Source organism: Pistacia vera, unplaced genomic scaffold, assembly GCF_008641045.1.
Source record: "Pistacia vera cultivar Batoury unplaced genomic scaffold, PisVer_v2 Contig1008, whole genome shotgun sequence".
Taxonomy (NCBI): Eukaryota; Viridiplantae; Streptophyta; class Magnoliopsida; order Sapindales; family Anacardiaceae; genus Pistacia; species Pistacia vera.
Genome location: NW_022195037.1, coordinates 93,121 through 105,124, shown reverse-complemented (window position 1 = coordinate 105,124; position 12,004 = coordinate 93,121).

The following is a 12,004-nucleotide window of genomic DNA, read 5'->3' as shown; positions in this document are numbered from 1 at the left end:
AATTTTCCCTCAAGATCTTGACTGTCACATCATTGGTTGCAGCATTGTCCATTGAGATCATGTGGACCTTTGCTTTCATTCCCCTCTCCATTAAACACTTGAAAATGGCATCAAAAATGGCAACACAGATAAGAGAAGGAGAGAAATAAACAAAGTTCAAGACTCGTCTATTCAACTTCCAATTTTCATCAATCTAACACCCAATCAACACCATGTATTCCATCCTCTGATTGTCTGAACTTCATAGATTTGTGGTCAGACTTATCTTCCTAACACCCTTCAATATGGTCTTCAACTTTTGCTTCTCATTATTAAACACTTTAAAACAATCATTCTTGCAAGTATTACGGGAAATCAGACTCCATTCAAGAATCTCGCACTTCAACATATTATTCAACCCTTTTTCCTCCACAACAGAAAACAGATGCTCATGCATCATCACCCAATGTGCAATAAGCTCCCTCATCTTAAGCATACTGAACTGGCCCCGTAGAGTAGGAAGGATAGTATTGGTACCTTGATAATTGGTAAGAAAAATTATTTGTTGTTGCCTCAAGGAATGTTTTCTCTTCGCACACCTCTCCAAATTTCTATTGAATTGGGTAGTGCTTCCAATGGTAGTCATTTTCAGCTTGGTTTTACAGTAAATGTACTCCGCCTACTTTTTACCCCCAGGGAGAACCACCTCCCTAAATTCTAACCACACCGCTAATGTCTTGGCCCTCTCCTTCCTCTGTAGTGGATTGTCATTGTCCACAACATTTTCGAGGCTACTCACACTTGCTTCCATACCACCTATGCTTGCATAAATGTTACGCTGATCAACTGCTCTGATTGTCACACAATCATCGACGTCATCCGATAAAGGGGTGCTTGAGGAAGTATCATCCAAGGCCATTCCTACAATTGAAAAACCAAATCAACACTCAAGAAAATAAAAGTAATAGTCAAATTACATCACTAAGAAAAGAAATAGTCAAATTGGAGAGAAGGTTCTTGCTGGTTTTCATTACATAACCAAGTTTTATAACAAAACAAATAAAGCAAAAATATGCACTATTTACTACCACTTTGTAGGGATATTTTACACTACTTTAAGCCTAAACCATACATTAAGACCTTCTATAACAATATAGATCATAGGAGAATGCTTAAAGTAAAGAATGTTTGGCCATATACATGTAAAGAATGCTGGCTGGCTGGTTTTAGTATTCGATTGTAAATGATGCTCCCAAGTAAAGAATGCTTGGCCATATACATGTTTCTGAATAGTTTTGAGTATCATAGGAGAAAGATGTTTAATTTTACATTTAATAAGAAATGCAAATAAAATTGTGGTAATTGGGAATCTGAATTTGAAAATTACTAGGACGTGTGAAGCTCAATGTGTAATTTTATGTTACTTAATAGTGAAATAATCTAATCTGGAAATGGAATTTTTGTGAAATTGCCCTAATTGTTGAGTAACATGTTGGTTGTTGCTCAAGCTCAATGTGTTGGTGTGCATCAATTTTTCTACCAATGAAAGAACAAACTGAGTCACTAGAATTGATATTTGCATGTTCATGAATAAACCCAATTCATCAATGTGTTACAAATTTTCCAGCCAAACAAGAAAACGAAAATGGCACCAAAGCTCATTGATACATATTGAAATGAAATATTTGTAACAAATATGGTTAACTCACCAAATTCTTCCTTCAATTTCTGACCGACGACGACAAGAAGACATGATTAGAGGCATCGCTTTCACGGTGGACTAAAGATTTGAGGGTTGAAGTGGATTTGGGGGTTTACAGTTTGTGTCGATTTGGGGGTGAAGAAATGATTACAATGTTTGCAAGATGGAGTCGTTGTTTCTCCAATTGGTTTTGCGGTCGGTGATGGCAACGCGACAAGATGAATTTGCCTGATTCACAGTGGAGAGGTTTAGGGTTCTTTTGCGATTTAGAGGAAACTAATTTATGGGAGAAACTGTCTTGTTTTACTATTTTTAAGTCAGGGGGTAAATGTCATTTTTTGAAGTTTTTTAAAAGTCCAAATTTACAGATCTGCCCCACATGGTTTATAAAACTAACCCAAAGGTCCCTACGAGTTTGAGCCACACCAGGCTCGTGAGCTCACAAATCAAGCCTCCCCATGTTCGAACTCAACTCGATCACCCCACCAAGTTCAAGTCGAGTCGAGTCGACTAATCGTGAGTCGAGCTCTTAACGAGCTCCAGACGAGCTGAGTCGAGTCGAGCCAGCTCGCGAGCCACTCGACTCGTCTAATAGTCCTAATGGTGAGAATAAGAGGATTTTGGGACATTTTCATAATTTCAAGAAGTTGTTTTCTCATAAACTGGGCTGTTCACCCATAATAAAAAAGAAAAGAGAAAAACTGAGAAAGAAGAAAGGGAGAAGAGAAAGGAAGAAGAAAGAGAGAAGAGAGAAAGAAAAGGGGAAGGAAAAGGTGAAAAAACAAAGGGAGAGAGAGAGAAAGGAAAAGGAAAAAGAGAAGAGATGGAAGAATGGGTTTGGCTGAGAGGTAGAGGGAGAGAGGAGTGAGGATGAAAGTGAAGCAAAAATGGAGGAGGAGAAATTTCGAAACAGATCACTCCCATTTGGTTTCGGGTAACACATGCATGGGGTTTAATTGGTGAATTTCTTCATCTTTTCTTCAATTTAAGTGTGGTTTTGTTTATTCTTGGTTGCCTTTCGGTGTTAGGTATAGAAGAAAAGAATGTTTGAGGCTTCAATTTTAGTTTGACAGAGCTGAATTAGTGAGTGGTAAACATAAAAACCTTTCTCTTAATATTCAAGCTTGCATGTGTTAATTGAGATGGACATTTGATTGGGTTTGAAAATTGGTGTTGAAATTAGGTGTTAATTGTTGAGTTTTGTTTTGAAAATATGAAGGATTTTACATTCATGGAGATACATTACATCCAAATGTTTGAATCATGGGCTGCATGTTGTTTCTTGAAGATTTTGGTTGAAATTCTTAGAATTGCATTTAAATTGAATAATCAGTATGTTTATACATGGGTGAAATCTCAATTGGTGAGTGGATCAAACCAAAATTTTTCTTTAAAAACTTAAATTCATTTCTACATGTGTAAGTTGTGTTTTCCATTTTATTGTTTGATGCAAGTTTTGAGTTAATTGTGAAGTTTACTGAATATTGCTTTACCATGCTTTGGTTAAGCCTTATTGAGAAGTGTTTGATTATGATTGAGTGCTGGAATTTTTGTTTACATGGGTGGAGATAGTTTGAGTTGTTGAAAGGAAGCTTAGTTTAAGGGAATAACTTGAAATGTCCAAAATTCTTTTTTACTTTGAAAGACCCTGTGCGACCTATACTCTAATTTTTCATATATTTTGCTTATATGATGACTTTAAGTGCATGCCCAGTTAATAAAAGAAAGAAATAGGTGTTTTACAAGACAATAGAAATGGTTATTCTTCACTTAATCAAATGTCAATTTGGGTAGATAATGGTTAGCACTCATGTTATATTTTATATAGAATTAATGTGTTATTAGTGGAGTTTTTCTAAATTGGCTGGTGATTCTTAATGTAGAAGTGATAATTGTTTGTGAGTGGTTTCACCAAAACCTCTTTTTAAAAAACTCAATCCTTGCTTGCATGTCAAATCTAGGTTTCAATTATGATGTTTGGTGAGAATTCGTGCGTAAAATGTGAAATTTTGCTAAACTCCATATTGCATGTCTCGGCTGCCTTGTGCTTTGGGTGATATTGCATTTGTTTTGGCTCTAAGTGTGTGATTATATGTTGTATTATATAATATATATATATATATATGTGTGTGTGTGTGTGTGTGTGTGTGTGTGTGTGTGTGTTTTCTCTTATAAAGTTGAATGATATATGAAATGAGTAATTGAAACAAAATGGGTAATTTAGAAAGGAGGTAGAATCGGCTAACTTGTAGAGTGAAAAATCTGCATTTGTATGTGTGTAATGTTTTTGGTCTGTTTTGTATATCTCGGCTGGGCCGAAACTTTGGTGAGGAAAAATGCATTTGTTTGGTTCTAAATATTTAGGTCTTGTTCTCCTTTGCATGGTATATTTATACGTAAAAAGATGGCTTCATATTTATAATTAAATGTCACGCCATTGTTAATTGGAGTGTAACCATACTATAGAGATTGATGTTGGTTTCGGATTAGTTGAATCGTAGAGAAAGAAGAATGTCAAAAAGTGCAGATATTGATAATGAAAAAGTGATGGTATTGGCTATTAATTTTGGAGGGACAGGTTTATTTTATTTTAGTATGTGACATTCTTATATATTAATTTTTAGCTCTTTGGTTTAACTATAATTACCATGTGTTATTTGATTTTTGGCTTTTAAAAGTGATATTCGCTTATGATTGGTATCGTACATATGCTATGGTAATGTGATGTTGAAGTAATTTTAAATCTGGGTTAAACTCTCAGTTTTGAAACATATTTAAAAAGTTTGCAGTTTCACCCCTAGATGTGATATTTAATTATTATGTCAATATGCATAATTTATAAGCCAATATGTGATACGTTCATGAGTTATATGTCAATTAAGAATATGCATGAGATTATTGTAGTTCTAGAACTGCCCTACGAAGTAACAGTCCCCTAGTGATACAGATTTTGGCTCTGCCCGAGCAATGCAGGATTCCGCCAAGTATGACGGTTTCATATTTTGGCTCTACGCATGTGTATGAAATTTTTAGTGCTCTGCCTGAGCGACAAGCTTTCCGTTGGGTATGATTGTTTCAGATTTTGGCTCTACGCATGCGTATGACAATTTTTAGTGATCTACTTGAGCAATGAACTTTTCGCCAGGTATGACAGTTTCAGAGGCTTTACCTGTGCGATGTTAGATCTTGTCGGTTATGATAGGTTCATCCCTTGCCCTGCCTGTGTGTGTGATATCCACTAGGTATGACAGATTGCCCCTTGTGGTAAGAGTTTTTAAGTATTAGTATGAGCTATAATTACAGTATAGGATTTCAAATTTACTGAGAGAGTTTTAAGTATTTGTACAGTTTCAAAATAAGCTATCAGCTCATAGTTTTCAGTATTAGCTCACAGATTTTAGTATCAACTTATAGTTTTAAGCGTGTGTTTTCATAATATGAGAACAGCATTCAAAACTCCTCTCTCCACCCCCCCCCCCCCAAAAAAAAAAAAAAAAAAACCACCACCACTACTTTCACTGCCTCAACTTATCTCCACCACTTGGTAAATAGTCAAGGTTCACAAAAATTGACTAATATGTATAGAGAAAGAATAATAAGACTAGAATGTTATTAGCTCTCCATATTTTGCATATAGTGGAATGAAAGGGAGGGAGGGAAGCTATTGATAGCAATCACCCCTAAATTTCCATGCCCCCATCGCCTCAAAGTTACAAAGCGATGGATGGCCACCTTTTTTACGACACTCCCTCTTGAATATCCACCATTTATTGATAAGTGTATTTAACCTTACTCGTGAAAAATTTAATGGGAAAAACCCTAAGTAAAGAAATACAACTCTACAATGAAACTGTAATGTGAAGTTGGATGCGCTTCATATTGCCTCAATTTCACGTTATAGTTTCATTGTAGAGTTGTATCTCTTTACTTAAGTTTTTTCCCATTGGGTTTTTCTTGAGTAAGGTTAAATACATTTATATGTAAACGATGGATGTCCAAGGAGAAGTGTTGTAAAAATGGTGGCCATCCACCGCTTTTGAAACTTTAAGGACGTGAACCTTCACCATTTACCTAGTGGTGGAGGTAACTTAAGGTGGTGAAAGTGGGGGGAATATAATGGGTATAAATATCTCACTCCCCTTCATTCTAAATCAATCCAAAATTTGAGAGGTCCATATCAATTAAGTCCAATAGCTTTCAATTCATTCTAAAGCAAGAGAATTGAGAGCTATTGAACTTAATTGATATGAACCTTTCAAATATTTGATTGATTTAGAATGAACAAGAGGGGGGTATTTATAGCCATTACACCCTCTCATTTTCACCGTCTCAAGTTACCTCCACCACTAGGTAAATAATGGAGGTTCACACTTTGCAATAGCAAATTGACTAATATGTATAGAAAAAGAATAATAACACTAGAATGTTACTAGCCTTCTCTATATTTTGCATATAGTGGGATGAAAGGGAGGTGGGCTATTGATAGAAATCACCCCCTCTATATTTACGTGCCCCCGTTGCCTCAAAGTTACAAAAAAGGTGGATGACCACCTTTTTTACAACACTCCCCCTTGGACATCCACCGTTTATAGATAAATGTGTTTAACGTTACTCAAGAAAAACTCAGTGGGAAAAAAAACCTAAGTAAAGAAATAAACTCTACAATGAAAATGTAAGGTGAAGCTGAGGTTATATGAAGCACGTTCAACTTCACGTTATAGTTTCATTGTAGAGTTGTATTTCTTTACTTATGTTTTTTCCCACTGGATTTTTCTTGAGTAAGGTTAAATATACTTATCTGTAAATGGTGGATGTTCAAAGGGGAGTGTCGTAAAAAAGGTGGTCATCCATTGCTTTTGTAACTTTGAGGTGGTGAATCTCCACCATTTACCTAGTGGAGGTAACTTGAGGTGGTGAAAGTAGGGGGGGTGGCGGGTGTAGTGGCTATAAATACCCCCCCTCCCCTTCATTCTAACTCAATCCAAAATTTGAGAGGTCCATATTAATTAAGTCCAATAGCTCTCAATTCTCTTGATTTGTCCCTTCTCTCTTTTATTTGTTAATTTATTCCCTTAGCTTAATTAATTATTATACAACAAGATGTTGATGCTAATTTTCACATCAACTAAAGCACTGAGACAAAGACATGCATCAACCAGAGATACTCGGTTAACCATGGGAGGAACCGAGTAGGATGGGTGCATGATCCCAAGGAACCAGTGAAGGCGAGCGTGGGTGATTAGGACAAGATTAGAATCAAAGGCGATATTGACAAGTAATAACAATAAAGAGGCAAGCTTTTCAAAGTGGTTTGGCCAAGCAAGAAATCAAGCCTGTGACTAGTGATTTTTTTTTATTGAGATGAGTGATTACAGAGAGTTTGACTAAAACAAATACCAAAATGCTCTCTTTCTACTTTCGTTCTCTATATGTTTTCACCCCCTTTTTCAGGATTTTAACTTGGTATTTATAAGGGGTTGTAATGGTGATTGTTAGTGGGGATACGTCAGCAGAATGATTACTGTCAACCCTAACAAGTTTTGGGCCACCGAGGGCATCAGGGCATTATTACACTTAATCCTAGTTATAGTTGTAATTAATTGGAGTTTGTCAGAGAGTAGTCACTAGTTAAATGAAGTAGTTGCATGTACTGCACATGGTGCTAATGCAGTTTAATAGGCTTATTAGGTGTTGCAAAGAGATATGAGGTTTGTCGACACCTGGCTGCAAGTTGACACTTGTCTTGGATGGGTATTTTGCTCGTTTTATTTAGCGTGGCATCTAAGCTAGAATCTCTATGCTTCCTTCGAGCTCAAGCTGGATTTTTATTCCTGCATAACAAATAGTATTTTGATACATTAATATAATTAATTATTCATAATATATCCTTTAAGATTGTACGAGAGCTTTTAAAAGTGAATCTAACTCATACTGTGGATAGGGATTTTGGTTTAATTTATAAATTGGTAAAATAATAATGGATGCATATATACATGCATCTTTGTTTCATAAATTCCATATAAAAAAAAAAATGTAATATGGTTAATTAAAAATTAAAACTAGCATAAATTTCTCTACTTTTGCAGTGGTTGGTTTCATTGAAGATGTAGAAACTATTGAATCAATGGCAAAAATGGTAATGTCCTTAGTTGCAAGATCTACAATCTTTTCTCTCAAAATTATTTGGGGAAGTGTTGTTGTTTAGGGAAGCTATATGGGCATGTTTGGTAGATTATTTGAAAAATGTTATTCTGAAAAAGTGTTCTAAGTTGAGTTGAGTTTGATTAAATCAAATATGATCAAATTCTGAAAATGTATTTGGTAAAATATCTGAAAATTATATCAGGGTTGGATAAAATGCTAGAATAGTTGTTTGGTACATTTTTTTTAAAAAGGTTGTTAAGACAGAATAGTTGTTTGGTGAATTTTCTGAAAATATTTATTACTGTTTTTTTAACCCGCTACATTTGTTAATTTAGCTAAACACATCTATAATAAAAGTTTAAAAATTAACTAAAGCACCCTAGCCTCCCAAGAGGACAGTCGATCGCTGACCGCCACCGCCGAACAATAATTGGTAGTTGTCATAATAGAGCACGACTGGTTGAATCTGGCCAACCATGCACTGATATGGCCATTTCCAGCCAAATCGGCCGGTCATGCGCTGTTCCGACCACGTTGGCCGGTGGTGGTTATTGGTAGGCGGTGATGGTCTTGGATGAATTAATTTTCAGATTAGAATATGAGAAAAATAGAAGGAAAGAAAGGGAAAAAAAAATGTTTTTAGTTGAATAGAGTTGGATAAAAAAATGTTTTGAGTTGAATAGAGTTGAATAATCTGAAAACTAATCACCCCTCTTTTCATTTTAGACAAAAATAAATGTTATTTAATTTAATTTGGATTAATTTTTAGAATAATGATTCCAATAAGTAAAAAACAGTTATTGTACTTTCTAATCCAAATAGGATGATAAAATAATTATTCATAATAGTGTAATAGACAAAGGCTTATAATATTGCAGATTCCTCAAAGGCAGCTAACAAGAAAAAAAAATTCAGATTCCCTGAGACATTGTTTGGCAAGGAATCTTGTATCTTGAACTTAAGGAACGACGACTTTATCAATATAGATACTAAATATTTCAATATTATTTGAATAAAATACCCTTCAATTAATAAAGAATATTTCAATATTCTTACCACGTGACCCCTCTCTCTCTCTCTCTAGGCTTTTGTTCTCTTCTTGTTTCGCAACTGCTTTTCTTTACTTCACATTTTTATTGGGCCATTCTTGCAAAATACAAACCTTGAAAACTACAGGTCATCGGTTCCATGTACCTTACATTTTTAAAATACTCAGAACCGGAATTAGAACCAATGATACCTGAATTAGAACCGAAACAACGGTTTTGGTTCTAGTTTCGGGTACCTAAAAAAATTCTTTACCCCCCAAAAGTTTATAAAATGACAAAAAAAAATCCTTAAAAACTTACAAATACCTCCCTACCTAGCACTTGTTAACAAAAAAAAAAAAAAAAAATTACAAATACATTATAAAGCCTTCAAGCCTTCCACCTCCAATTCAACTTTATAAAAACTAAGAATTTCACATTATTAATTATAATAATCCGTTGAAAAATCACAAATTCAACTTCAAAAGAATTTAAAGTAAATATAATGTTTATATATGTAATGTTTATGTGATAGTATGCTATCAATAGATAAAAGTATTATTTACATGCTTCTTTTCCCTTACTCAATGATCAAAACAAAGAGATTATTGCTGCTAACAACACGTACAGAAGAATTAAGTACTCAACAGCATAATATATACAAATTAACAAAGATAGTTTGGTTCCCAATTCCGGTTCCTATTTCTGATTGCAGGAACCGAAATCGCACAATGTCAGTTCCAAATTTTTGGAACCAGAACATACCCGTTAACGACCGGTTTCAGGTAAGAACCGGAACCAAACTCTGGGTACTTGCCATTTCCGATTATGATCGATTCTTTTGAACACCTCTACTAAAAACACAAGCCCTGAAATATAACCAACTTTAATTCCTACAATGCATTTTCAAATTTGTAACATTTTCCATGGAATCTCTGAACCAGCTAATATATATTGAATAATGGATGTTGTGGTGTGCATACAGGTGGCGATTATGGTGTGGAAACTGATACTATGACCAGAGGTACAACAGTTATCATGCTTCTTTCATTTGCCCCACTAATAATTCCTTTTTCTATTAGTATTTATAACTTCATCCACAAGGACACCGGTCGTCGTTGAACTCTCTCTCGGTACTACTGTTTTTCTCCTCCTCCCATCTCGACTCGTTAGAAGTAATGTATAATAAAATCCAAAACGACCAAGTTTATGCATGCATCTGATTTATTAATCATCTAGAAATTAAATTGTCTGGTGAGAAATAAGATTTACTACTTATTCTATTATCCTTGAAGAATTTACAGTTACAGGGCTTCTTTATAAGAGGATTATGAGTAATTATTTCATTACATAAACTCAAAAAAATGCTTCAAGAAATTGAAACATTGGACCAACATTAAATTAATAATAGAAAAGTAAACATTTAATCATATCATATTGTAGACTGACATATCAACAATCATATTAATTGAAAATATAATCCGTTTGTTTAATTATTTTTCCCCATCCTATTAATACTATTTCCAAAATACATGTTTCTTTCCCTATTCTAAAAATAATATTATATTTTATTCAATTATTTTTAAACCTCCTAAGTTTATTAATTTAACTAAACTCCCCCCCAAAAAAAGTTTAGAAATTAACAAAAATATCCCCACCCACATTTGCCAGATTCCTGCCACCGCCGAAACGTGGCTGGAATCTAGTATAATGCCTATCATTTACCATCCAGATCCACTGTAAATCTGACCAAAAAAGGCAAGATCTACCACCAAAGATCTGGTCATTGACGGTCAGATCTTTGGCTGTAGCTGGTCTTCAACGACAGCCAAGACATGGTAATCGTTGACAATCAATGATGGTCATATCTTTGGTCATTGTTGATGACCAAACACGGCCAGATCTGGCCATCAACGGCTAGATCTAGCCATAGATCTAGCATTTTCCGACCAGATCCATGATGGATCTGGTTGGAAAAGATCATCTCGATACACGATCGACCAAATCCAGCTGATCATGCACCGTAACGCCAGATTCTAGACAGATTTCAACGGTGATGGCTGGAACTAGCAACTGTGTGTGATGAGGGTGTTTTTATCATTTTACAAAATTTTTATATATTGGGGTGCTAAGAAAATTAGCAAACTTATGGGGTTTTTTGTTAATTTTTAAATTCTAACTCGTAATAATCACCCAACTCTACCTACCAATAATATTTCAAAAATACTACTCAAAATAATAAAACAAACACACATAATTATTTATACAAACATATTCTATATTTTCAATAACCACATCTTCCAAATTTCTTATAGCATTTCATGCTATGTATCTTCTTCTATATTTTATTTTAATTAAAAAAAATTGATTTAGAAATAATTAATTACTTTAGAACTGCCTAGCTGATTACTATTTTACAAACTATTTTATATATAATTAGATTTCCAACTGAAACTATAAATAATAGAATGTTATCGCCGGCATTTGAGCCATGGATTCAAAAAACAAGTATAGAATATCTATTCAATAACTATGTACCAAAGAGACAACTTCGAAGGCTTCTCATTGATGACGGCATGCTTAATCATTCCCTCATGAAAGAGTAAGTGAAAACAAAATTTTAATGAATTTAATTAATTCATCTAAAAATACATTAATCCATTTTTCTATTATTATTACCGGTGTGTTATTGTTGGACACATGTTTCTTTTTTTTTTTTCTTTTTTTGTTTTTTTTTTTTTTTTGGTTGACATGGTTGTTGGGTCAGTTTACGCCCATCTCGACTAGTCTCTGAGACATTGAATACCTACAAGTCCAAATTCCAGTAATCCCAAATATGATAGGTGACCAAAGGTCGAACTCAAAAAGTCAATAAAATGAGTAAATTTTCTTGATCGTCAAGCAACTCCTTAGGGTTCACATGAACATTTTTCTAATTCCTTTATATGTATATACAAAATGCCCTACGTAATAATAATTACAAGTGGAAGAAGATTTAGAGTAATGTAATTTAATCGTATAAATGTATTTTCAGGCTATTTGAAGAGATTGTAAGAATAATGATTGAGAAATATCCAAGGGTGAGCTTGAAAAATTTCATCCAGAAAGAGTTACAAATAGAAGGGGTGGCCAGGAATGGGAATAAAATTAT